The sequence below is a fragment of the Martes martes genome, assembly GCF_963455335.1.
Source record: "Martes martes genome assembly, chromosome: X".
NCBI lineage: Eukaryota > Metazoa > Chordata > Mammalia > Carnivora > Mustelidae > Martes > Martes martes.
The window spans coordinates 4,991,643-5,015,784 of record NC_137897.1 but is presented as its reverse complement, the minus strand read 5'-3'; positions in this window follow the sequence as shown (position 1 = coordinate 5,015,784).

Here is a 24,142-nt window from a genome sequence, read left to right as displayed (position 1 = left end):
GTAAATGATCACAGTCAGACAGGCTCTGGAGGAGACGAACCCGCACTGCCACGAATCAAAGTCCATTCTGTCAACATGTGACTAAAGGCACTCGGGCCGTCTTGCCGCCAAGATGCTCCGCCCTCATTTCCGACAGGCACGATGTGAGGGACAGCAACCAAGAGAACAAAGTCACCTGAATTATACTCTGTCTCGTGAAAGCAAAGAAACAAGTAAGAAGGGCAATGACCACAGACCTCAGGAGAGGAGCAATCTGGGCATTCTACACCGTGTCTTCTTGATTCATTTTCCCCACACAGTTTATGTGTCACGGTTCCCCACCGAGGTGCTGTGTGACTCGTTGTGTCTGTAACAGTCTTGTTTGTCTCGGTAAACCTCCGCCAGCACCACAACACGACACAACCAACAAAGCCACAAGAACTCACTATCGGAAATGTGCATTTCCGAATCAGAAATGTCACCCGAATTAATAAGTCCTTAAGTAGTCGCCACCGTCATGTGACCAAATAAGACAGGAAACCTTCGTGAGTAGAGTTTACCTTAATGTATACAACTGTTGAGCTACGATAATGCATTAATGGATACAATGTGCCTCCGCAGAATTCCTTGATAGAAACGCAAAATCCTGGGGCACCTGGTGGCTCAGTCGGTTAAGCGGCCGACTCTTGACTCTTGACTTTGGCTCAGGCCGTGATCTCAGGATCCTGGCGAGGGCCTCGTGTTAAGCTCTGTGCTCGGCAGGGAGTCTCTCTCTCCCGCTCTCCCGCTGCCCCTCCCTGAGCTCTAATAAATAAATAAATCTAAAAACCAACCAACCGAACAACAAACAATGCATACTCTTGAGAAACATTTGGAGTGTCTTAACAGAAAAACAGGATTTAAAGAGATATTTTTTCTTATGAAATATTTAACTAGAAGATTTTTTTTTTTAAGATTTTTTTTTGTTGTTTGGGGTCCCTGGGTGGCTCAGTTGGTTAAGCAACTGCCTTCGGTTCGGATTGTGGTCCCGGGGTCTTGGGATCAACTCCCACATTGGGCTCCCAGCTCCATGGGAAGTCTGTTTTTCCCTCTGACCTCCTCTCTCTCTCAAATAAATACATAAAATCTTAAAAAAAAGAGAGAGAGAGAGATTTTGTTTGTTTGTCAGAGAAAGAGAGCGCACGTGCAGAGCGAGCATAAGCAGGGAACCAGCAGGCAGAGGGAGGAGGAGAAGCAGCTCCTCGCCCAGCAGGGAGCCTGATTCTGGCTCAATCCCAGGACCCTGGGATCATGACCTGAGCTGAAGGCAGACACTCAACCGACAGAGCCACCCAGGCTCCAGGCAAATACCCAAGATCTGATATTTCTAACTGAACACAGATTACAACCCAAATAAGTCACAGAAAGTAAATAGTGTCCGACAGGGGAACGGTACTGCACTGCGTCAAGGGAACGGTATTGTATCGCGGGGAAGAACGGAGTCTAGTCCCGTTCCTGACCTGACCTGATCGGAACCTGATCTGCTTAGGTTTCCCCGGATGGGGGTCAGGACGTGCACCTCTATTAACTGAATATTTCCAGCAGCAGGAATTCCAGAAGTACAGAAAGGCCTCTCTGAGCTTCGCCTGCAGCAGGTCAGAAAACTCTCCTGGGAGAGGTGACCTCCCCAGACTCAGAGAAAAAGAGTGTCCCCACCTCTGAACAGAAGGAGACACAAGGGGATCTGAACATCCCGGGTCTTGCAGAATTTCCCCCGGGAGATCTCAGTGTTCCACAGCCTCGCACCCTGCATCAAATCTAGCACAAACACTCTCAGGCGCAATCTTTCTTCCGGTCCTCCTTTCCTTACCAAGGCCTCCATGGCACGCCAACTTCTATTCGACTTGAGTACTTTCCCCGGCTAATGTGTCTTTTGTGACCTAGTCCTGGTCAACAACTTAAAAGGGCAGAGGAAAAAGAGAAGTCTCCTCCCGTCCGTGGTACTTTGTTGAGTAAGGAGTGTGAAGAGGATGACACCTCAAATCTTCTCCTTTCAGAGTCGGTGACCTTATTCCTTCTGATTCTTTTTTTTTTTTTTTTTAAGTGTATGGAGCTCCCAGTGTGGAGCCTGAACTCACCACCCTGAGATCAAGACCTGAGCGGAGATCAAGAGTTAGACGCTTCACTGACTAGGCCAGCCAGGCGCCCCTGCCTCTGATTCTTAAATACTAAATCCAACTTCTTGAGCGGTGGCCGTGTGTGAAGCGCGCTTGCGATGTCAGCTGGCTGCCAGGAGGTAAGGGTAGGAAGACGGAAAGGGCAGTCCCAGCCCGACAGAGCTTGTGTCCTTCGTCACTGGGCACAATCCGCGTGATGAGAAAATGCTGACACTTCTCTCAACAGTGTCCCGGGCTCCTGATCTCACGTGAGCGCACCGTGCCGTCTGCAGGCTTCCTTCAGCTCTCCTCTCCGTGATTCCGCACTGGCTCACTCACAACACCCCAGTACCTTGTGTTTTAAGCAAGAGAGTCACACAAAGCCATGCAGAAAGCATCAGTGAGAAATTTATGTCTGCTATTTTTCTGTCCACGAACCGTCTCTGCTTAAGCAATCACGCGGCGGGTACGAGAGTCGCCCCTGGTGATGTCCATGGAAACCCGCCGCGGCAGCACGCGCCCCGCCTATAGGTGTCCTTCACGCCACCTGTGTCACAAAGCTCTGGAATCAGACTCCGCGTGAGGCTTCCCGGGGCAGCCCTGACATGGTCTTACTAATTTCCAGACGATTTCACTCTATTCAATCGGGCCTGGCATCTCTCTTGGTGATCACCGGGCAAAATCTCCAAACCACAGGTTGCTAGGACGAGCCTGACAAGTAATTCCAGTCACGGGCAGATAACCCAGTTTGCTCTGAGGAAGCCTTGTATACAGATCTAGCCACGTCCTCCAGCCGGCGGGTTAATGATGATGGAATCATTCAATTTATACTTTCCGCCCTTTTCGGAAATGAAGAGCAGCCCGTTGAACTCTGCCTCCGCTCCTTTTAGCTTTTTATCACGCACCCAGGAACGACAGCTAATTTGCTGCGAATTCCAAAATCAAAGGATTATGGATCGAGAAATAGCACAGGGCATAGGAAGCGCAGAAGACCCAGCTTCTAAACCCTGGTGTGTCCTTCTTAAACCTCTTCATGTCATTTACTAATTACCAAGTGGAAACAACTCAAGTAAATACACGAAGGGTCGACATCTCCAGGAGACGACGTGCAGGGGGAGGGAGCGTAAAGCAGCACGACAGCAGAGGTCAGGGCCAGGCCTGCGGACGGCCGGCCGTGGACACATGGAAATGTTCAGTGCGTCTCCCCAGCTGCCACGTGTGCCCGTCACGTACCAGAGCTGTTCCCAAGGCGGTTCTTGCTTGCTTTCTTTTAATTTTTAAAATTATTTATTTTCTGTTTATTTTTAAAGTAAGCTCTATACCAACATGGGGCTCAAATTCTTCACCTGGGGATTGAGAGTTGCACGTTCTACCCACGAAGCCACCCAGGCACTCCCGTTTCGGTATTTCATAAAACTGTTTGGGGCACACGTGGGCCATCAGATCTCCATGCAGTGAGTTACCCTTCACCTAGCGAACCACGTGTGGTTCTCAGAGTGGACGACCATCCTCTGCGGCTTCAGCCTGGCGGCTAGGAAGCAGGCCACCGCGCGTTCTAAGCTTACTACCCTCCTGTACCTTCATACACACGTGCGCGCACGCGCACACACAAACACATGCACCGTTTTGCACTCGTCACCTTGGCAGAAGCTTGGACAGGTGACCCACCTCTACCACGTGACTCCCTTCCTGGCGAAGGACAGGGAGAGACGCCCGAGAGTAGGGGAAGGACCCCGTACGGCACGTCTGCCATCCGCCTGACCCCGTAAGGCATCTTACATGGGTTCTCCCTCGTTAGCTGCCCTTTACAGTTCAACCCTCAGGAGAAACAAAAACACAGAACACATAAATTCTGCACAATTAGATGGGATTCCTGAGTGACACCCACTTTCTCTTCTGAAACTGGCAGCTCAGCCTTGTTCCAACAAATGGACTTCAGCTGGGATTTGCAGGAGACACGCTTTCTGGCTGATCGACACGCCTGGCCACCAGCCAGGCGACACATCTGAAAACGAACCAAGAGTGGGTGTTTGCCAGTGACTCCCTGGAGGGCAAACGTGACGGCCCTGAGTTTAATCCCGGCACCAGAGGCTTCAGGAAAGTTGTGCCAAAACCCGACTCAAGCGGGGAATCGTGGAGTCAGACAGAAACTCGAAGGAATCCCTTCCAGGAAGAGCCAGCTCAGAGGTGGCCCGGGATGTCCTCAACGCTTCCGACAGTGCCAGAGACAAAGTCTGTGTGTGCAGCGTGAGGATGAGCGGGAGGCCTAAGCAGACCCAGGCCTCCCTCAGGGCTTCAGATTCTCCCACCACAACCCTGAGCATCGCACGGCAACGCCACACGCTCTCCTTATCCACCCTTCCCCGAAAACCCTTTGAGAATCCCGACGGGTTCAGGAACAACACTCTCAGCCAGGCTATACTGCTCATTCATTTTTCCTTCCAGTTTTTTGGTCAAAGATGACACGTTGGTTTACGGTTGCCCAACAACCTGGCGCTTCACACGGCAGGTAACGGACTCTCTCCGCGGACGTATTTGTCGTTAAGGTTTGAGACAGGACAAACTATCCTCAAGTAACTGACACTTTTGATGTATGTAAGAACAGAGACGTGATGCAGAGTGGAGGAGCGGGGCTGCCGAGGAGACAAGCAGTGACGGCGTGACTCCCCTCTCCTCCTCTCCCCAGCCTCTCGTAAAATACAGACGGGGGTGGACAGACGGGGAGCAACACACATTCATACTCCCTTGGGTCTTCCAAGAACCCACTCTGTTTCCACGAAAAGAAAAAAAAAGACACATCATTCAGGACAATTTCATGGAGAAGTCAAAAGCCTTAACCGCAAAGGGCTTTTATACTAAGGGAAATTATTATTTGGCATCACGGGAAATGCAACCTCAGACACATCCCTGTCCTGTGAGGCAGAAGAAAAGCTACTGCAGTCGCGCCCGCCACCTGCAGACTGACTCGCTCACCTCCAGAAGAGAGGCTCTCCGGCTCTTCCCACAAACAGCTGTTTCATCGTCTGCCGAATTCTAACTCCAAAAGCCATCCAGTGTCAAGCAGGGTGGTGGGCTCACCGGCAACACGTTTGCATTTCCAACATTCCCGCCAAGTTGCTGAAACGCTTCCTCCCTCCACTAGGAGGATGACATGGGGGTGGGGGGCGGGGGTGGGGACATCATCCCCTACAGGACTCGGTCTTAAAGGTCTCAGTCCTTCCCTCCCAGCCAACCCCACCCGCTCCTTCCTCCTGCAGGACAGCCCACCAGAAATGCATCTCCTTGTTGCAACCGTCACGGCAGTTTGAGACTCCGTGTCCCGTCCCTGCTATCCCTAGGTAGGTGTCCGAATAAATCATCCCATACGAGTGAAATCGAGGTGGGTGAAGAGTGCACAGGTCTATTTTACCAAGCGTCCCCAGAAACTGGGTTGTCATTCTGAGCCCCACTAAAACCCCTATGACATATTTTCTACATACTCTGCACAGCATAAGTACCCCTGCGATGCTGCCTACCTTTTATCTTTCTAAAATGGAACGCTTCCCTAAATATCATTTTCTGAATTTTAAAAGAGGTGGCAAATAGTCAATGATTTTTGAGGAAACAGCTCACAAAGTTGGGATAAAACAAGCCAAGTGAATACTAATTTGACGACAATGCCTTTTTATTCAAGGACAAATTCGATCATTTAAAAAAGAAAGAGATTTCTAATCTCCATTATCCATTAAACCTATGAAAGCCTTAAACATTATTGTCTTGCTATCAAATGGCATATATAGCAGGAAAAAGAAATTGCCCTTCGTTTTACTACTCGAGGAGTTAGAATTACTATTCCAGGAGTACTTAATTCCTTATGAATAAAGTTCTACAAGAAAAAACGTATATATATTGCTACTTAAAGCAAGGACTATATACTTTAATGACATCTCTAAATTTGCACTGAACTCGGAGGCTCACGACATTCTTTCCCACACATTAGCTATCTGCGAGGCTCTTGAAGACACCAATGGAGAAGGGGCTCTTAGCACGAGTTCCTCAGACGGTCGACTGGGCGGAAGGTCCTGGTGAGGGGGAACCGTGCAGACAACGAAGAGTTAACTGGTCAACCCAGAACCCAAAGTCTTCTAACAACAATCTTAGGCCCTTTCATAGAGTATTTGCTTTAAAAAAAAAATTTTTTTTTAAATTTATTTGACAGAGGGAGGAAGGGAGGGAGGAAGCATAACCCATGGGGAGAGGCAGAAGCAGACTACTTGCCGAGCAGGGAGCCCGATGCGGGACTCGATCCCGGGACCCCAGGATCGTGACCTGAGCCAAAGGCAGATGCTTAACGACTGAGCCCCCCCAGCGCCCCATACAGCACTTTCAATGACAGAATTTCTCTTGTGGAACATAGATGAGACCAAATTATCTCTGTCGTTGTAAAAACGGTCTTATAATTTTCAGGCTCATAAAATGTTTATTTGAATTAACTATGACACATAATGGCTGGTCCACCTATATTCAAATGCTGAAAGTACAAAGTTTTGATGTAATGATTTTGTACTTGATTATCTCTGCCATCAGTCTCCCGTTTTCCCATCCTTGAGATCTACTGGGTCTTCAGAAACCTGGGCTGGTTTCATATGTGCCTAAATAAGCAGACACACGGTGCAAGGGGGAAAGAGTTGAGGGGGGCTGTCAGGAGACCATCGTGTGCCGCATTAAGAGGTTACCTTGGGGGGCGCCCGGGTGGCTCAGTGGGTTAAGCCTCTGCCTTCAGCTCAGGTCATGATCCCAGGGTCCTGGGATCGAGCGTCGCATCGGGCTCTCTGTTCAGCAGGGATCCTGCTTCCCTGCCCCCTGCCTGCCTCTCTACCTACTTGTGATCTCTGTCTGTCAAATAAATAAATAAAATCTTAAAAAAAAAGAGAGAGAGAGATTACCTTGGAGCCCTGTGTCAATGCTACAGCCAGAGTCTACACAGAAAGGATTCAATTGAAGGCACTTCTTTTCAGCTTCATTCTAGCATCATGCTTGGTGTTGGGAGACTCTGACGTGTCCTAATGCAAGGGAACTTGCAGCCCGTGGTCAGATGCCTGTGCACACCTGTGCTGAATACGACTCAGGGACTTCCCTTGTAGCACCCCCTCCTGCCAGCCACCTGTTACTGGCAAGTGTGCCTTCTGAGCATCAGGAGGAAAGCACCTGCATGAATCTAAACACACGGGTCTGCTCCTCTGGTCCTCTCCTGGCTTGCTCCCATAAAAGCTTTTGGCGGGGGCGCCTGGGTGGCACCGTCGGTCAAGCGTCTGCCTTCAGCCGCGCTCACGAGGTCTGGGGTCAGGCTCCGTGCTTCTTCCTCTCCCACCACCCCACCCCCTGCTTGTGGTCTCTCTCGCTCTCTCTCACTCTCAAATAAAATCAATCAATCAATCAATCAGTGCAAGCTTTCAGGGAGCCCTTCTTCCCTGAACTGGAGCATAACAGCACCTTCCATTGGGGAACTGAAATCCCCACGACGGACTTCTGAACCCTGCACGAAGAACCTCGGACCCAAGAAAGATGACAAAAGATTCACGAAAACAGAGATTTCATGCATTCATCAGATCATTACTTTGACAGGTGCCCTACCCTTCTTCGACCACAGAGAAGATGCAGAAATGCGCAGTGGTCCGCATATGAACAGAAGAAAGCTCGGCTCCGGGCTGCTCTCCTTGAAGCCATTTTCAAAATGGACTCAGTTCCTCAATCTGGCCCAGTATGTTTCCATTTTCCCCCTTTCACCTGGATACCAAACCCCGAGATCCGTAACCGCCTCTTAGCCAACTCCATGAAAATAATGTCAGGTTCCACGAGCTGCGGTCTCTGGGGCACCGAATGACACCTCTCCCAGAACCGGTCCCTCTTCACCCACCAGCTCTCATCAAATGCCACGTGACGTCCATCCTGCACCTTGAGAGCACTCAAATCTTTCTGCTGCGGGTGCTCTAAGCAACACCCAGCCCGAAACCACCCGCCAATACCTGAGCTACGTGTGCATTCATAGACTCCTTGGCATTCCACAGTAAGTAACATTCCGGCAGTCCAGCTCTCCTAGTTCCCACCTTCCTCACACCTGTTACCTGCAGTCCCACGGCCCACAGGCACAGTCCAAACACTTCACCTGACGTTGTTAGAACCACGGGTCTCATTTCATCTCACATCCTGCAGATCAACGAGCAGCCCTGAGTCTGTAACAGCACCCGTCCGTCGATGTCCAAAAGAAACGCCAGCTCACCTCAATTAACAGCAAAACAAAACTTCAATGTGACTCTTGCTAATTATGTGTATGTTACTTATTTTCTTTCTTATTATGTGCATTTTGAAGTGTGATTTTCCTCAGTGAATACATATTTTTTGGACGGCAAGAAAGTTTAGACATTGCTGAGCTACGGGCCCATTGACCATTGAACTTTCCCGTTGAGTTCTGCTTTCACTTCTGCTTTCCAGCTCAGTTCCTTATCGCACACGGGGCACGAGCCCAAAGGCCAGGTTGCCTGGTTTTGACAATGACCCATGAAGACTCTTACTATGAGCACTTCACTACATCTCTCAGATGGACTCAATTTCTACTTTCTCTTGCCCGAACCTTTATGGATTTCCCTAATCCTCCACGGCCATCTTCCATCACTGACGCTGTCAGGAAGCCCTTATGACACATGGCCCCACCGCCAGTATCTCCTCTGCCCTCGCCTACAACGGACTGGACATCTGTGTGAGGACAGGGCTTCTCTGGCCTTCCGCCCTTCAGTTCCTCCCCAGCTCTAGCATACCTCCTGTCAACGTCATTAGTTAAGCTGCAGGGTAACGATGCATTACTATTACACTCAAATTTCATATACACGCATGTGTATGTATACGTGTATACAAATGTAGAGCACATGCATGTAGCATTAATATGATACACACCATACTGATAAATACTATATATATGACATACAAGCACACACACTATCGCAGATATACTCACACATAGGAAGAATAGATAACATGTTCTGTGTCTACACAGGCACAAGTATGTATATATAGTTCATATGTGTAGTGCGTATATACTTACCTATATGCAAGTGTATTACATGCCTGTTATACCTGTGTGTATGTGATAGTGTGTGTATATTATGTCATATATAGAGTGTACATTTATTAGTAGCACGTGCACACGTATATATACTATCACACACAGACACACAGGTAAAACACACATGCAATACATGTGTACAGAGGTACACGTATGTATATATAGGACATACACGTAGTATATATATGAGACACACATGCTGCTAATATAGACCATATATGACATATATACAGACACACTATCACATACACACACACAGGTATAACAGACGTGTATTACATGTGTATAGAGGTATGTGTATATATACACAGAACATACATGTAGCATATATTTCAGATACACGTGCTACTATATAGACCATATATGACATATATACACACTATCACATACACACAGAGATATAACAGACGTGTATTACATGCGTACAGAGGTATGTGTATGTATACACACATACATGTAACATATATATGAGCTATACGTGCTACTAATATAGACTATATATGACATATATACACACACTATCACATACACACAGGTATAACAGACATGTATTACCCGTGTGCAGAGCTATGTATATGTATATAGACTATATTCATAGTATATATATATAGTTCACATGCTACTAATACAGATTATCGATAAATATATACATACAATATCATACACACACACACACACACACAGGTGTAACACATACATATTGCCTGTGTATAGAAGTATGTATATGCATATATATAACACATATGTAGTATATATATGCATGTGATGCCTATGCTAATAAATATAGACTATATATGACACATATACACACATACTATCACATATACATACAGGTATAACAGACATGTATTACATGTGTACAGAGGTATGTGTATGTATATATAGAACATACACGTAGTATATATATGAGATACACATGCTACTAATAATATAGACTATATATGATGTACACACACACTATCACATACACATAGGTATAACAGTCATGTATTACATGCATATAGAGGTGTGTGTGTGTATGTATAGAACATGCATGTAGTACATATGTGAAACATGCTAGTAATAAGTACATACTATCTATATGGCATATATACACACATACTATACAGACACACACAAGTATAACAGACGTGTTATACGTGTGTATATATGATACGCATACACGTATAAATATAATGCATACTACTTATATGTAGTTTATACATGATGCATATACTACCAACAAATATACACTCTATACATGACTGATAAACTATCCTACACACAGGTACAGCATATATGTATTACGTGTGTGTATATATATACACATGTAAGTGTGTGTGGCATATGTCTGTGTGGGTGTGTTTATATGTACACACATAAACCCATGTGGGTATCTCCCACCTCCTTGCTAAGGAGCAAATAATTTTTCAAAGGGGTGTACTTTACCTAGCACTCTAAGAAAAGGATTAGCTGGAAAGAAAAGCCGCTGGAAACTAGAGGGAAAGAAAATGTCATCAGTGAACTGATGAAGTTTAGAACCCGGACCCTTTGCAGGCAACTATCGATATGTCCAACGCACCTGTTTTGCACTATCTCTGCTAAACGAACGGCTTTATTCTCCATCCAAACATCTACAAAAGTTCATCAATTTTATTTTTAACACATGTTAAGAAAGACCGAACAGGGACGCCTGGGTGGCTCAGTTGGTTAAGCAGCTGCCTTCGGCTCAGGTCATGATCCCAGCATCCAGGATCGAGTCCCACATCGGGCTCCTTGCTCAGCAGGGAGCCTGCTTTTCCCTCTGCCTCCATCTGCCAGTGCTCCCTCGCTCTCTCTCTCTCTCTCTGACAAATAAATAAAATCTTAAAAAAAAAATAAGAAAGACCAAACAACAAGAAACTGAGTCTTGAGGACATGTGTGCTATGAAATAGACAAGAAAATCTTAAGAACAAAAGTAAAACTAGATGCTGTGCATGATTGTTTTTCCGAGGTCTCCAGAAACACTTGGGGAACATCCTGGAAAGCAGTGTTGAGGGGCCAAGTACTGTTTGCAGTGTGGGACACTGCACAGAATCCCCATATGGATGATCACGCACCCGGTGCACAGAGCACACTGAAAACGGGCCCCTGATGACTCTGCTCAGGGCAACGTGCATCGTGGCTGCTGACGTGTCCCTGAGTGAGAACAGGACGCCCGTGGAAATGCAGGCCGCCTATCTGCCGCCGAGAAATTACACAAAGAGGGAAAGCAAAGTGCGGGGAGAAGAAAGTGGGCCATGTGGCCAAGCAACGTCCTCACAGAACGGAACGGTGCGTAAGTGACAAAGCCGCAGCGAGGTGAAAAAGAAACCAGGCTCCCCAGAAAACAGCTTCTCCTTGTACAGACATCAGGATCCTGAAGGAAACTAAATGATAGTACTTTATGTAGACACAAGAATGTTTCCTAGGAAAACGTCAGTGACAAACGGTGATGTTAGAAAGGCGACAGTGAGAATTCGTGCGCTGGTTTCAGTGATACGGTCCCCGTGAAGAATGTGTAATGATCCGCATAAACTGCTAAGTTTTCCAAGTGCCACAGGATGAGGCAGCAGATACGTGACTCAGACCCAGGAATCTTGCTGGGACACATACCGGTACAAATGCCATGTACAGATCTGGGGAGCAAACGTCCATCCAAGAAGACCGTTTCGGGGTTCCCGTTTTGACCAGCTGCCTGAAACTGTTCCCCAAGTCCCGCCTTATCGGTGTATCCAGGGCACACATGGAGTCTCGCACAGGCTTCGGTGCAACAGGGGTAGGGTGGTCCCCGGACTACAGGCCTCCCTGTGGGTGAAGCACATCACATCTGCCCAAGGGCCGTCAACAGGGTCAGGTGAAGCACTGTGCGAAGGCAGCAGGGACGTTTTCTGAGTGGCAGAGCGTCCCACAAGGGTTCTCTCTGATTTCTCCTTTCTAGAGAAAAAAGGATTCGAACAAAATCCCTAGCGTTCACTACTGTAAGGAACATCTACTGTAAGAAACATCTTCATGAGCTGTCAGGCCGGAACCTCCTATGCGGGTGAGCACAGCTCGCCAGACGGCAGCACTCGGAAAAGAAAGGGAGGAGAAGGAACAGGGAGAGGAGGGGAGGAGACGGGGGAAGAAGAGGAAATCCATATAAAATAAGAGAGGAGCAATGAACAGCTCAAGTTTGTATGTTGGGAAATTCTTGGGCTTTTATACTACCTCCCGCCTATAAACCATCTTCAGGTTGTCTCTTGTAACATCATGACGTGAAATACTGTCTCTTTCTTACAAATAAGGGATGTTCGCTGGTCACCATACGGTGGAAGGCAAAACGGAGACGTCACGGTCGGGCCCAGGAGCGCGAACCTCCACAGCCGAGGCTCTCAGGAACTCCGCAGACCAGACCCCTGCACAGCATTCCGAAATACCTGCTTTTTACAAAAACCACGGAAGCCCACTGGAACGAAACTCCACAGACGCACACTGGAAGAAAATCACCAGCTCTCTCATACTTTGGGTCAAAGTCACGAATCCACTTCCACAAGTTTTGCAAGCTTGTAAAAATGGGGAGTTTTTTTTTTAAATAAGTAATTCAACTCCTGAGATAAAAATTATTGACATGGATGTACGTGGTTATGGTTCATGAAAGAAAGTCACCTCTTCTCCATCAGAAGGCAGCTCAAGGCTGAATGAGTGAGCGTCTCAGAAGTCAGTCTGCGGCGGGAAGGCCCGTTCGGCAAGCATTTCCTGGCAGGGAGGTACGAGACGCGCTGCACGGAATTAGGGGACAAGGAGGCACAGGAGAGAAGTCCAAAATCTGTACGTAAATAAACAATGATCTAAATACGTTCATGCACATAAACAGGGATGACCCAGGGGACTGAGGCTGTCACGGAAGATCGAGAAGGCAAGAAGGAGGGGTGCCCGGCTGGCTCAGTGACAGAGCACACACCTCTCCGCCTCAGAGTTAGGAGTTCAAGCCCCACGCTGTGCACGGAGCCTACTTTAAAAAAAAAAAAAAAAAAAAAAAAGACGGGAAGTAGAAACATCATCTCTTCCTTAACAGGGGACGGCACAAGTACAGGTGCCAACCCAAAGGAACGGAGAGTTTGGTAGGCCCAAAGTAGCAGTCCGGAGATTCCAGACAGACGCGACAACGGAGGGAGGAGGCCGTGCTCCGTGAACGGATCCGCAAGTGCAACGGCAGAGCAGCGCAAGAAAACATGCGATGCTTGAAAAGGGAGATTATAAGTTGAGGGACACTTGGCACAGGGGCGGGTGCCGGGAGGAAAAACATGGTCCTGGGGAGTCTGAAAAGGAAGCCGTTCGTGTAAGAGCCCACCAACAGCTACCCCACTATCATTATTATCTTTCGTTCCTTTGACTTAATTTTAAATTGTTATTTATTTTTACCTTTTCATCGGAAGATCAGAAGTCCACATTTATTTTCATTTCTTAAAAATTTTTCAAATTTTTATTTATTCAAGTCATGACTACATCCCCTGGGGGGCCTGAACGCCTGACGCTGACATCGAGAACAGCACGGCTATTTGGACTACGCCAGCCAAGCGCCCCGGGTCAGCACTGACAGAGAGATGCTGCCAGATCTAGGATGGCTCCAGGAGCTGAGTCCGGGACGGCTGCAGCTCGCCGGCAGAGCCACACAGGCCACACCGCCCTCAGCGGTCAAGACGTCACTGAGAGGTGAGACACGTGCTTCAGATCTCAGGGTTCTTACACCTCAGTGTGTACATGTATGGTGTGAGTACATATGTGTGTACAGTATATACATGTGTGTGTACAGTATATACGTGTGCGTGTGTGTGTACATGCACGTAGACATACATATACCGAACACAGGAAGGTCTCATAGCCCTGGCCGTGAAGCCATTCGCAGAGCACAAGCTCCCCCAAGAAACCTCCTCCAGGAAGCCCCGGCAGAGACGAGCACCCGCGCAGACACTGACGGAAAAGCGGGACACACGCAGACTCCGACGGTGGACGAGGTTCCTAGACAAAGATAACTGGAGCAGCGAGAGCGCTGAGGACACACTGCGCACGAGACGCCCACAAGCTCCTGCAGAAGGAACGCGCTGCTTTGCTGCTCGTGCTGAGGGAGCGGAGAAGAGGCAGGAGAGGGCTGCTCCTCCAGGCCGGGGACGGCGAAGAGGCGTGCGGAGAGGCTGCTCCTCCGCACACGGCCTGGCGGCACGCCAAACACAGCTGCGCAGCTGCGGACGTGCAGGGAACGTGAACTGGGGTAACTCGAGCACATACTTAGGCATCACGGTCAAGTCTCAGCACTGCCGATCTAGGGGATACAGAGACACACAGAGACCTGCGTCCAAAGAAGCCTGCCGAGTGCTGAAGGAACTCACAGTGAAACAGAGAGACTCCCCGCAGAAAGCAACCTGGACTCCAAGCCCGGGGGTACCTAACAGAGCTTGTCCGGGACATCAGAGGAAGGTGATACGGCAGGTGCCTCTCAAGCGGGTGCTGCAGGGTGGGGGAGGCCGAGGAGGGGCAGACGGGCGTGACACCCAGGAGGCCCCACGTGCAAACACGGAGTGCAGAGAAGCAGGAGCCCGCGGAGCAGCAGCGGGAAGCAGTGGGACAGAAGCGCAGGCCGCGCTGGAGACGGGGCCGGGGGCCAACGCTGACTGCGCCGAGCCAGACCCGCCGGACAGCGGAGCGCTCCACCAGGACGCAGCGCCGACGCGGAGGACGGGCTGTAGGATGATCCTGCTCTTTGCTTCTGGTGCTGCCAGTGCTGTCCCTGCATAACCTCGGAAAAGTTAGTGCAGGAAACGTCAGCTAATGATTTTCAAAACAGGGATAAAAGACCTGCCCAGCTCTTGTCCGTGGGGTCGGGAAGATAAACGACGACCTCTAGACTTTACTGGTAGGCCTGGCTCACAGTGGCACTCAGTAAACTGTTCCTAAAATTATGAAAACGCCAACCGTTCAGACGAAGAGAAGGAAATATGGTTTGCAATACTTTCTGGAGTGCAAATTCATGTGAGAGATGCCCGGCAGGGCCCACCACCCGAGCAGGTAAGTGAGCCATGCCAGCACGTACAAACGGCGGCTCATACTGTTTAAAGCAACACAAGGGGAAGGCAACGGATGTCACTTGCCCAAAGGCACAGGCAGGAAGCCCAGTGCAGGGTTTAGGATACATAGACGGATGCATAAAATAACCCAAGTAAGGGCAGAAGCAGAAGTTCTGCAAAGACACCAGGTACTGAACCCAGAGAGAGAACACAGGGTATTTTAAATTCTACACCAGTCAGCAGGTTAAACTGCGTTCGAACTGAATAAACTGAGGCTCTAATCTCTTATAATAATTGATCGATTACACCAAAATTGGATCACTTTTCGTTTTTAATTTTTTAAAAGGAATTTATTTCAGAGAGAGCGTGCAAGCAGGTGGAGAGGCAGAAGGAGAGGGAGCATGAGAGAAGTGGACCCCGACGCAGCGCAGAGCCGACGGCGCGGGGGCTCCTATGTCACGACCCTGAGACCATGACCTGAGCTGAAATCAAGAGTCGGAGGCACAAACGACGGAGCCCCACAGGTGCTCGACGCGTCGTTGTTTTTGTTAAGACTTTATTTCTTAGAGCGGTTTTAGCCTTAGGGTCACAGCAAAACCGGGAGGAAGGCCCAGGGACGTCCCGGACAGCGGTCCCCCCACAAAGGCATCACCTCTCCCACTAGCAACAGGAGTATGTTACAAACTGATGACCCTGCAGTGACACACCCTACTCGTCCAAAGTCCACAGGTTTTCTTGTTCGCGGTTGGTGCTGCAGGTCTATGGGTTTTGGACAAACATCTACTGACACGTACCCACCACTACAGTATCCTACGCAGACTTTTCGCCGCCCTGAACATCCGACGTGGTACGGCCTATTTACTTCCGTGACCCCCTGCTCCAGGCAGCCACGGATCTGTTGACTGTCTCTGTCCCAGCAGGTCACAGAGCTGGAACCCTACAGTAGGGAGCGTCTTGAGGCACACTTTCCTCCCTTAGTAATCATGGACTGCAAGTTTCCTCTGTCTTCCCACGGCCCGAGAGCTCACCTCTTTCCGGTGCTGAGTAAGTTCCACTGCCTGGACGGGCCACGGTTCACTTACTCAGCACCTCCCAAAGGGTGTCCTGACGGCCTCCAGGCTTTCGCGGCTATGAATGAAGCTACTACGCACGCCTGTATGCAGGTTTCCATGCAGACGGAGTTCTCAGCTCTTCTGGGTAGACACCAAGGAGCACAATGCTAGATCACGCGGGCGGACGATGCTGAGTTCCATGGGAAGTCCGCACCTTCTTCCAGCGCGGCCGCACCCTCTCACTCTCCCACCCTCCGTGTGTGCGACGGTCCCAGATGCTCCTTCTCCCCCTCTGCATTTGGTGTTTTCAGTGTTTTGGACGTCCCCATTTCTCACCGTTGTGTAGTGCCACCTCGTCATGGTTCTAATCCGCGTTTCCCAGAGGACAGAGATGCAGCGCATCTTTCCGTGTGCTTGTTGCCGTCTGTACTCGACCAGTTTCAACGGGTGGAGAGTCCTTGCAGGGTCACGGCAGTGTCTGTGCAGACATGCAAGATCAGCAGCTGTGCCTGCCGTCGCATAATTCTGTCCTCCCTACAGCGCTGAGTCGGAAGGGACTTCCGAGCAGGGGGACCTTCTGGCCAGAGAAAGGCATCAAGAAAGTCAGACACCACCTCGGAGGAGACGCCCACCTGCAGGGAGTGTGGGAAGCACGATCTGAAGAGGCTGGGACGGGATACTGTCTTGACGGTTTGGACGAGGACAGACCAAGAGCCCAAGTGAGTCAGCACGTGCTAACCCAAATGGGATCCGGCTCTCTCCGAAATCCTGGCCTTAGCAGAGCACCCGGGTCTATGAAATCCAAGACAACATTCACGATTATTTGAGAAAACAGTTATCTAGGAGGACAAAGTCCCATCTCTCCTAGAATCTTATCAAAAGGCTGAGAATCCTCAGGTCTTCCTTCATGACAGACCCTACTGAACCATTTAAAAAAGTGATTCTAGTAAGTCCTCTGGCGCAGGAAGGTATGCGCACCATTAATACCATTCCAGCGGCTCTAAAAGTGACAGCTCTCAAAATCAGCTTAATCTACTGATTACCTCATCATTGTGAAACGCAGAACGGGTTGTGTCGTGGCGATTACACTGCAGAGCCTACTGAGAAAAGCTTTACTCCTGGGAAGTCTAACTCCACCACGAAAATGTGACTTTTTCCAAAATCACCTCAAAAATGCTTCGTTGGGGGCACCGGGGTGGCTCAGGCAGTTGGGTGTCTGACTCTTGATTCTGGCTGGAGTCATGATCTCTGGGTCATGGCGAGCCTCTGTCTGGCTCCGCACTCAGCATGGTGTCTGCTACACCCTCCACACCCCTCCCCTCCCCACCCCCATTCATGCCTAGGCACAGTCTTTCTCTCTCTTAAAAAACAAAGAGAAAGTGAGGGTTGCCAGGGGATGGAGATAGGGAGAGGGTGTTTGGCTGATGGACACCGGGGAGGGTATGTGCTGTGGTGACTGCTGTGAATTGTGTAAGCCTGACAATTTACAGACCTGTACCCCTGGAACTAATAATACATTATATGTTAATTTTAAAAATGTGAATATAAAAGAAAAGAAAAAAGAAAATATTAAATCTTTGTTTGCTAAACTAGACGTAGACAATGGCAGAGCCATCTACTTCTAAAACACATCATTTTTTGTAGATTAAATACTATGAAATATAGAAATGGAACAAAAAAAGAAACAGTGGAACAGTATACAGATAAAATATATTAGACAATTAGACAACTATTTCACTAATGCAGCTCATGGGTGATGTATTCCTGTTAAAAAATCACACAGCTGGGGCACCTGGGTGGCTCAGTGGGTTAAAGCCTCTGCCTTCGGCTCAGGTCATGATCCCAGGGTCCTGGGATTGAGCCCCACATCAGGCTCTCTGCTCAGCGGGGAGACTGCTTTCTCCTCTCTCTCTCTGCCTGCCTCTCTGTCTGCTTGGGATCTCTGTCTGTCAAGTAAATTAAAAAAAAAAAAGAAAAGAAAAGAAAATCACACTGCTCTAAGGGGCCCCTGCTGGCTCAGTTGGGGGGGCACGGCACTCCTGATCTTGGGGTCGTGAGTTCAAGGCTCACGTCGGGCATAGAGCTTACTTTAAAAAAATTAGAAACAAATAGTACTGGTGTATATTACATTTTATTTTATTTTAAAGATTTTTATTTATTTGACACAGAGAGAGAGAGATATCACAAGTAGGCAGAGAGAGAGGGAAGCAGGCTCCCTGCCAAGCAGAGAGCCCGATGAAGGGCTCGATCCCAGAACCCCGGGATCATGACCTGAGCCTTAAGCCACTGAGCCACCCAGGCGCCCCGTGGCGTACATTCCATTTTAAAGTCATGACCGTTTTTCAAAAACCAGAAAAATTATTCCAGTCACACGAAACAGTTACCTGCCATTGGGAAACTGAGAAGTGGATTTTCTGCAATATTTCCTTGAAAGGGGATGGTGAACAACCGTAGATATCAATTCCCCTTCTTTAAGCCAAAAGGCAAAGAAAAGATCTTGGAAGAAACACCAGGTGGCTCAGTCACGTGTCTAACGTCGGAGAAACTTTTCTCTAAAACCTGCTTCCGGAGAGCAGCGCGGTCCCCAACCCCGAGTGGTTACACACTCCGCTGACGGCCCGGGGGCCAGAGCGCTTGGCGCGGGTGGGGTTCCCGGGGGCCGGCTGCTTCCCGCGTCACGTGCCGGCTTGAGATCCAAAAGGAAGACTCCCATTCATCTTGCCCACAGGTAAAAACACAGAGCAAAAGACCTCAGTGACGCACAGATGATATCAAGATGGAAGGGATCGATTCATCCTCGGAGAAACAACCCCAAAGCAGTCTGTAAGCATCACAGACGGTAGCGCACAGAGGCTGGGCGGTTCTAGACCCTCCCCAGCCCCAGGACGACTGCGTAGCTTCATCAGCCTGCACCACACGCCAACAGAGACACGGCCCTGGCTTGCGATCAGTAAGCGAAGCCGCCATCTGGGGGCCGCCTGGCGCTTTATGGATGGGCACAGCTGAACTCGGCCAGGGGGGTTATACTCCTCTGATCACACGTGGGGAGATCAGGAAGGGCCTGGTATTACAGACAGCACCTTCCCGCTCAGGGCCCGAGTCCGACCCTCAGTCTTCATCACGTAGGTCACGCGCGGGCTCAGGAATGGATACCTCCGTGGACCGAGGGCAAGAGGAACGTCTCACAGCCTCCGGCAGGTGCAGAGTTCTTAGGCTCTGGAGGTGACCACGGAACTGCCTCTTTGGAAAGGGCTGTGGCAGTAGAGCCCTTCTTAGCAGGTGACAGTGGCATTAGCCATTCACTGTCACTGGGCATGCACGCTGTCATTTTCATGCAGATCTACGACTACTTAAACTCTTTGCGTCGGGTCATCCTTGGTTGAGCTCACAATCCCATCGTTCTAGAAAGTGTATCCATGAAGCTCTGGCTGTTTCCACACTGAAAGAGACTCCCCACTGATCGGATTAAGTCGAGATGCACTCTGATGACCACAACTGTTTCAGCGTTCACGGGAGGGTCATTAAAACATATTGATTAATTTGAGCAAAATTAGATTTTGATAAGCTCTTCCAACCTCCCTCACTCCCTCAAGCTCCGAGAGTAAGGAGTAAGGTGCTCGACTCTCTCGGAATCCTGAATGAGCTTAAGTGCTCTCTTCGTAGGAAATGTGGCGTCTCCGTGATGCTTCAGTGTATATTTTCATGTCAGCCTAAATATCATAGCTCCCTGACTATGTGTTCTCTTCAAGAACACACTTTTTTTTTTTTAAGATTTTATTTATTTATTTGAGAGAGAGAGAGAGAGCATGAGAGGGGAGGTCGGAGGGAGAAGCAGACTCCCCGCAGAGCTGGGAGCCCGATGCAGGACTCGATCCCAGGACTCTGGGATCTCGACCTAAGCCCAAGGCAGTGGCTTAACCAACTGAGCCACCAGGCGCCCAAGGACGCACTTCTTGATCGGATACTCAAGCTCCTCTGCATTTCCTGGTAACTTATTAATTCACTCGAGATTTTTTACATATCCAGTATGGGCTGATATCTGTGCTAAGTGCTGGGAATGCAAAGCTAAGGAGGACATGGTTTCTGCTCTAGACCCGAGAAGGACTTGCAAAGTAGTAATTACAGGACACTGCGGCTCGGATCCTGAGAAAGGATGTGTGCACGGTGCCCTAAGGATGCAGAAAACGGACACCCCGCATATCTTGGAAGAATGACAAAGACGCTTGGATTAAACAACTCTTTTAATCATCCCCTTTCCTCAGGAAATGTCTGAGGAAATTTGCTAAACTTTTTTTTTTTTTTTAAGATTCTATTTATTTACTTGACAGAGAGACATCACCAGTAGGCAGAGAGGCAGGCAGAGAGAGGGGGGGAAGCAAGCTCCCTGCTGAGCAGAGAGCCCGATGGGGGACTCGATCCTAGGACCCTGAGATCATGACCTGAGCCAAAGGCATAGGCTTAACCCACTGAGCCACCCAGGCACTCCTGACCTTTCTTTCTTTTTTTTTTTTTAAAGCTTTTATCTATTTATTTGACAGACAGAGATTACAAGTAGACAGAGAGGCAGGCAGAGAGAGAGGGAAGCAGGCTCCCTGCCGAGCAGAGAGCCCGATGCGGGACTCGATCCCAGGACCCTGAGATCATGACCTGAGCCAAAGGCAGCGGCTTAACCCACTGAGCCACCCAGGCGCCCCATGACCTTTCTTTCTTAAATTAGGTAGTTATGAGAACGAAATCTCGCCATTTGCAACAGTGTGAATGGAGCTGGAGATATTATTCCAAGCAAACTAAGTCAGAGAGAGACAAACACCGTATGATTTCACTCATAGGTGGAATTTAAGAAAGAAAGGAACACGGGGGAAAAAGAGGCTCACCAAGGAACAGACTCAAGTGTAGGGAGGATGGGAGATGGGGGATGGGGAAACAGGTGATGGGGTGAAGAGGACACTTATCCTGATGAGCACTGAGTCATGCAGAGAACTGCTGAATCAGTGTATTATACACCTGAAACTAACATGACACTGTACGTTACCTACACTGGAATTGAAAAAAATTAAATCAACCTCTGACCTCCCTCCGTGATCATTCGCTGACAAAGCTGTGAACACGGCCGTCTCGCAGGCTGCACTGTATGGAATCTTGAGGGTGTCCTACAAGCCCCGGGTTCCACAGGCAGATCAAGTCATTAATGCCGGGTGACAGGAACTTCTACCATTTGGTTTCAGTCTGATGGGCGTCAACCGCGACGTGTTATATCCCGAGACCTGCACGGCCGACTGGGCCATCCTGCAACAATGTGCCCGATGATGAGACGATACTATTACTATTACCATCACGAGATGCCCACAGGCACGGACTAGTATGTGTACTGAATGCAGACATCCCGAGTGCCCTTGAAAAGCCAGGCTATTGGCTGGAAAGTATTGTAGCTATTCTGAGGCATGGCTACTCTGGGTAGTCCTGACCTTGATGTCAAAACCAAGTCTGACATCAGCTGAGAAAGACACAACTAAGATGACTGCATCACAGCCCGTCAGAGAAATGACAGGTAAGATCTTTCGGTCAGAGTCAAATTTTCTCTGGGTTCGAGGTTTCATAAACATTGTCATTAGGCATGTCATATGCGGCAAGGCCGTGTGGGATGTTCAGAAAACTAGTACTGGGACAGTTGATAAAACCGTTGATTTGTTTTCTCAGTTCAATTTTTGAAATAACAAAGGGCAGTATTCACAAGAAAGTGCTTTCAGAAATTATAAATGATGATCAGTTGTTTCCTATATAAATGAATCTGGTGGGATGGGAGACCTTAGTACTGCAATTTTTTTTTTTTTTTAAAGATTTTATTTGACAGACAGAGATCACAAGCAGGCAGAGAGAGAGGGGGAAGCAGGCTCCCTGCTGAGCAGAGAGCCCGACGCGGGGCTCGATCCCAGGACCCTGAGACCACGACCCGAGACGAAGGCAGAGGCTTAACCCACCGAGCCACCCAGGCGCCCCAGTACTGCCAAATTTTGTTGGTTTACATGGAAACAAAGCCTATTTCTACTTTAAACAGTTCTTATCATCATAGAAAAATCAAGAAATGCTCCCAGCTTGAGAATCTGAAGAAACGTAACTCTACAGCACTCCCATATTCAATTCCTTTGAGAAGGAAAACAGCCTCCTTGCGCCTCGGTTCCTGATCAGGAGGGGACGTGATTTATATGATACATACAATTTACCATCTCAAAGACACTTGAGAGCAAAAGGGGTGGCTACCAGAGGGGACAGTGGGCAACATGCACCAAGGGGGGCTGTCCCTTGTAAACATACGGTTGCCCCACACATCAGAAGGAAGCTTGCTGTTCAAGCCAGCCATGTTTGCCCCCTGGCTACACATCAGCAGCGCCTTGGGAGAACACACACACCTGGACACACACACACGTGCTCACCAGTACAAATACGGACGCAAGCACGTATACTTAGATGCCTAAGTCCTACAGCAGGCGAATTAAATCCAGTTTCCGAAAATGAACGGAATCTTGGGCAACAGTCACACAAATATGCAGCAGGGCTGAGAGCCTGTGAACCGGAGGATCTCCAGCTCCTAAGATCTGGGATAATTCCTGAGAATGAATCTACGGCACTTGCTGCGGTCAACGTTTTAGAACCACGTGCTACTCTCATTTCTAGAACACAGAACGGTTTACACCAGCAAGGTAAGATCCAGCATTCACTGATGAAGGGTTTGCAGTTTACAAAACATGCTGTCAACACCATCTTTTTCTTCTCCCTCACATTACCCCGCGACAAAGTCAGACGGTGATGATTATTACAGACGTTCTGTGCATGGGGAAGTCCAGGCGTAAAGATCAGCTGTGATTAGATGACATAACAAGCACACGGGATAACCGAGCTCACGTCCCGATTCTAAGGGTAGACGATGGGAGCAGGTGGAAGGGATCGGTCTGACAGGTCTGAATTCCACTTACCACTCACGAGCTTGACGAGCTGGGACAAGTTACTGCACTGCGCTGTATGTTACCGCCAATACGCGAATCATACCGAACCGTTCCTTGCCGTGTCGCTGTAAGCAGTACGCGAGCGTTTACACAGCAGTCCCTAGTCCTGTGGCCGATCAATATGAACGTTATTAGTCCTGCTACCTTAATTCTCCTCTCACTCCCTCCGCTCCTTTCACTACTACAATGACTACCACTACCAGCACTCATCACCATTCCCGCTACCAGCAGAGTAAATGGCCCTTCCGAGAGACGAGATTCATTACCAACTCTACCCCCTTCCCACAGGCTCTGCCAAAACACCAGCGTGACACGTGAATGACCTTCAAAGATGACACCGTGAAACGAGACACCCCAGAAGCGTACCAACGCTGAACTCGGTCATCATCGGACACAGGACGATCAGACCGCGGGCAGGTGCTAAGCTGGGTTCAGACACCCCGGTGACCAGCAGCCTTGGAGCCGTGCTGCTCCGATCCAGTCCGCCTTGCAGAAGGAACTCAGAGACCACCCGTGCAAGGAAGGCGCTGGGCCGGCTGTCTCCAAACGCAGCCCCTCCAGACTTGCTGCCGCGTGGGAAGCGAGGGCCCGCTCTTCTCGGGGAAGCTCCAGCCAAGGCTCGTGCTCGGTCATCGGTATGAGTGTGTGGCCATGGCTGCCCCAGGACTGCGGATGGCTCTGTAGCACGCTTCCGAACAGCCTGTCCTCTCCACCCAGTCCTCCCCCGACTCCCCCACCTCCTGACACGTACCCAGGTACACCGAGCCCACAGCACCCCCATACATTCCAAACACCCCTGCCGAGGGCCGCAGGGCTGTGCCCTACACAACTGAG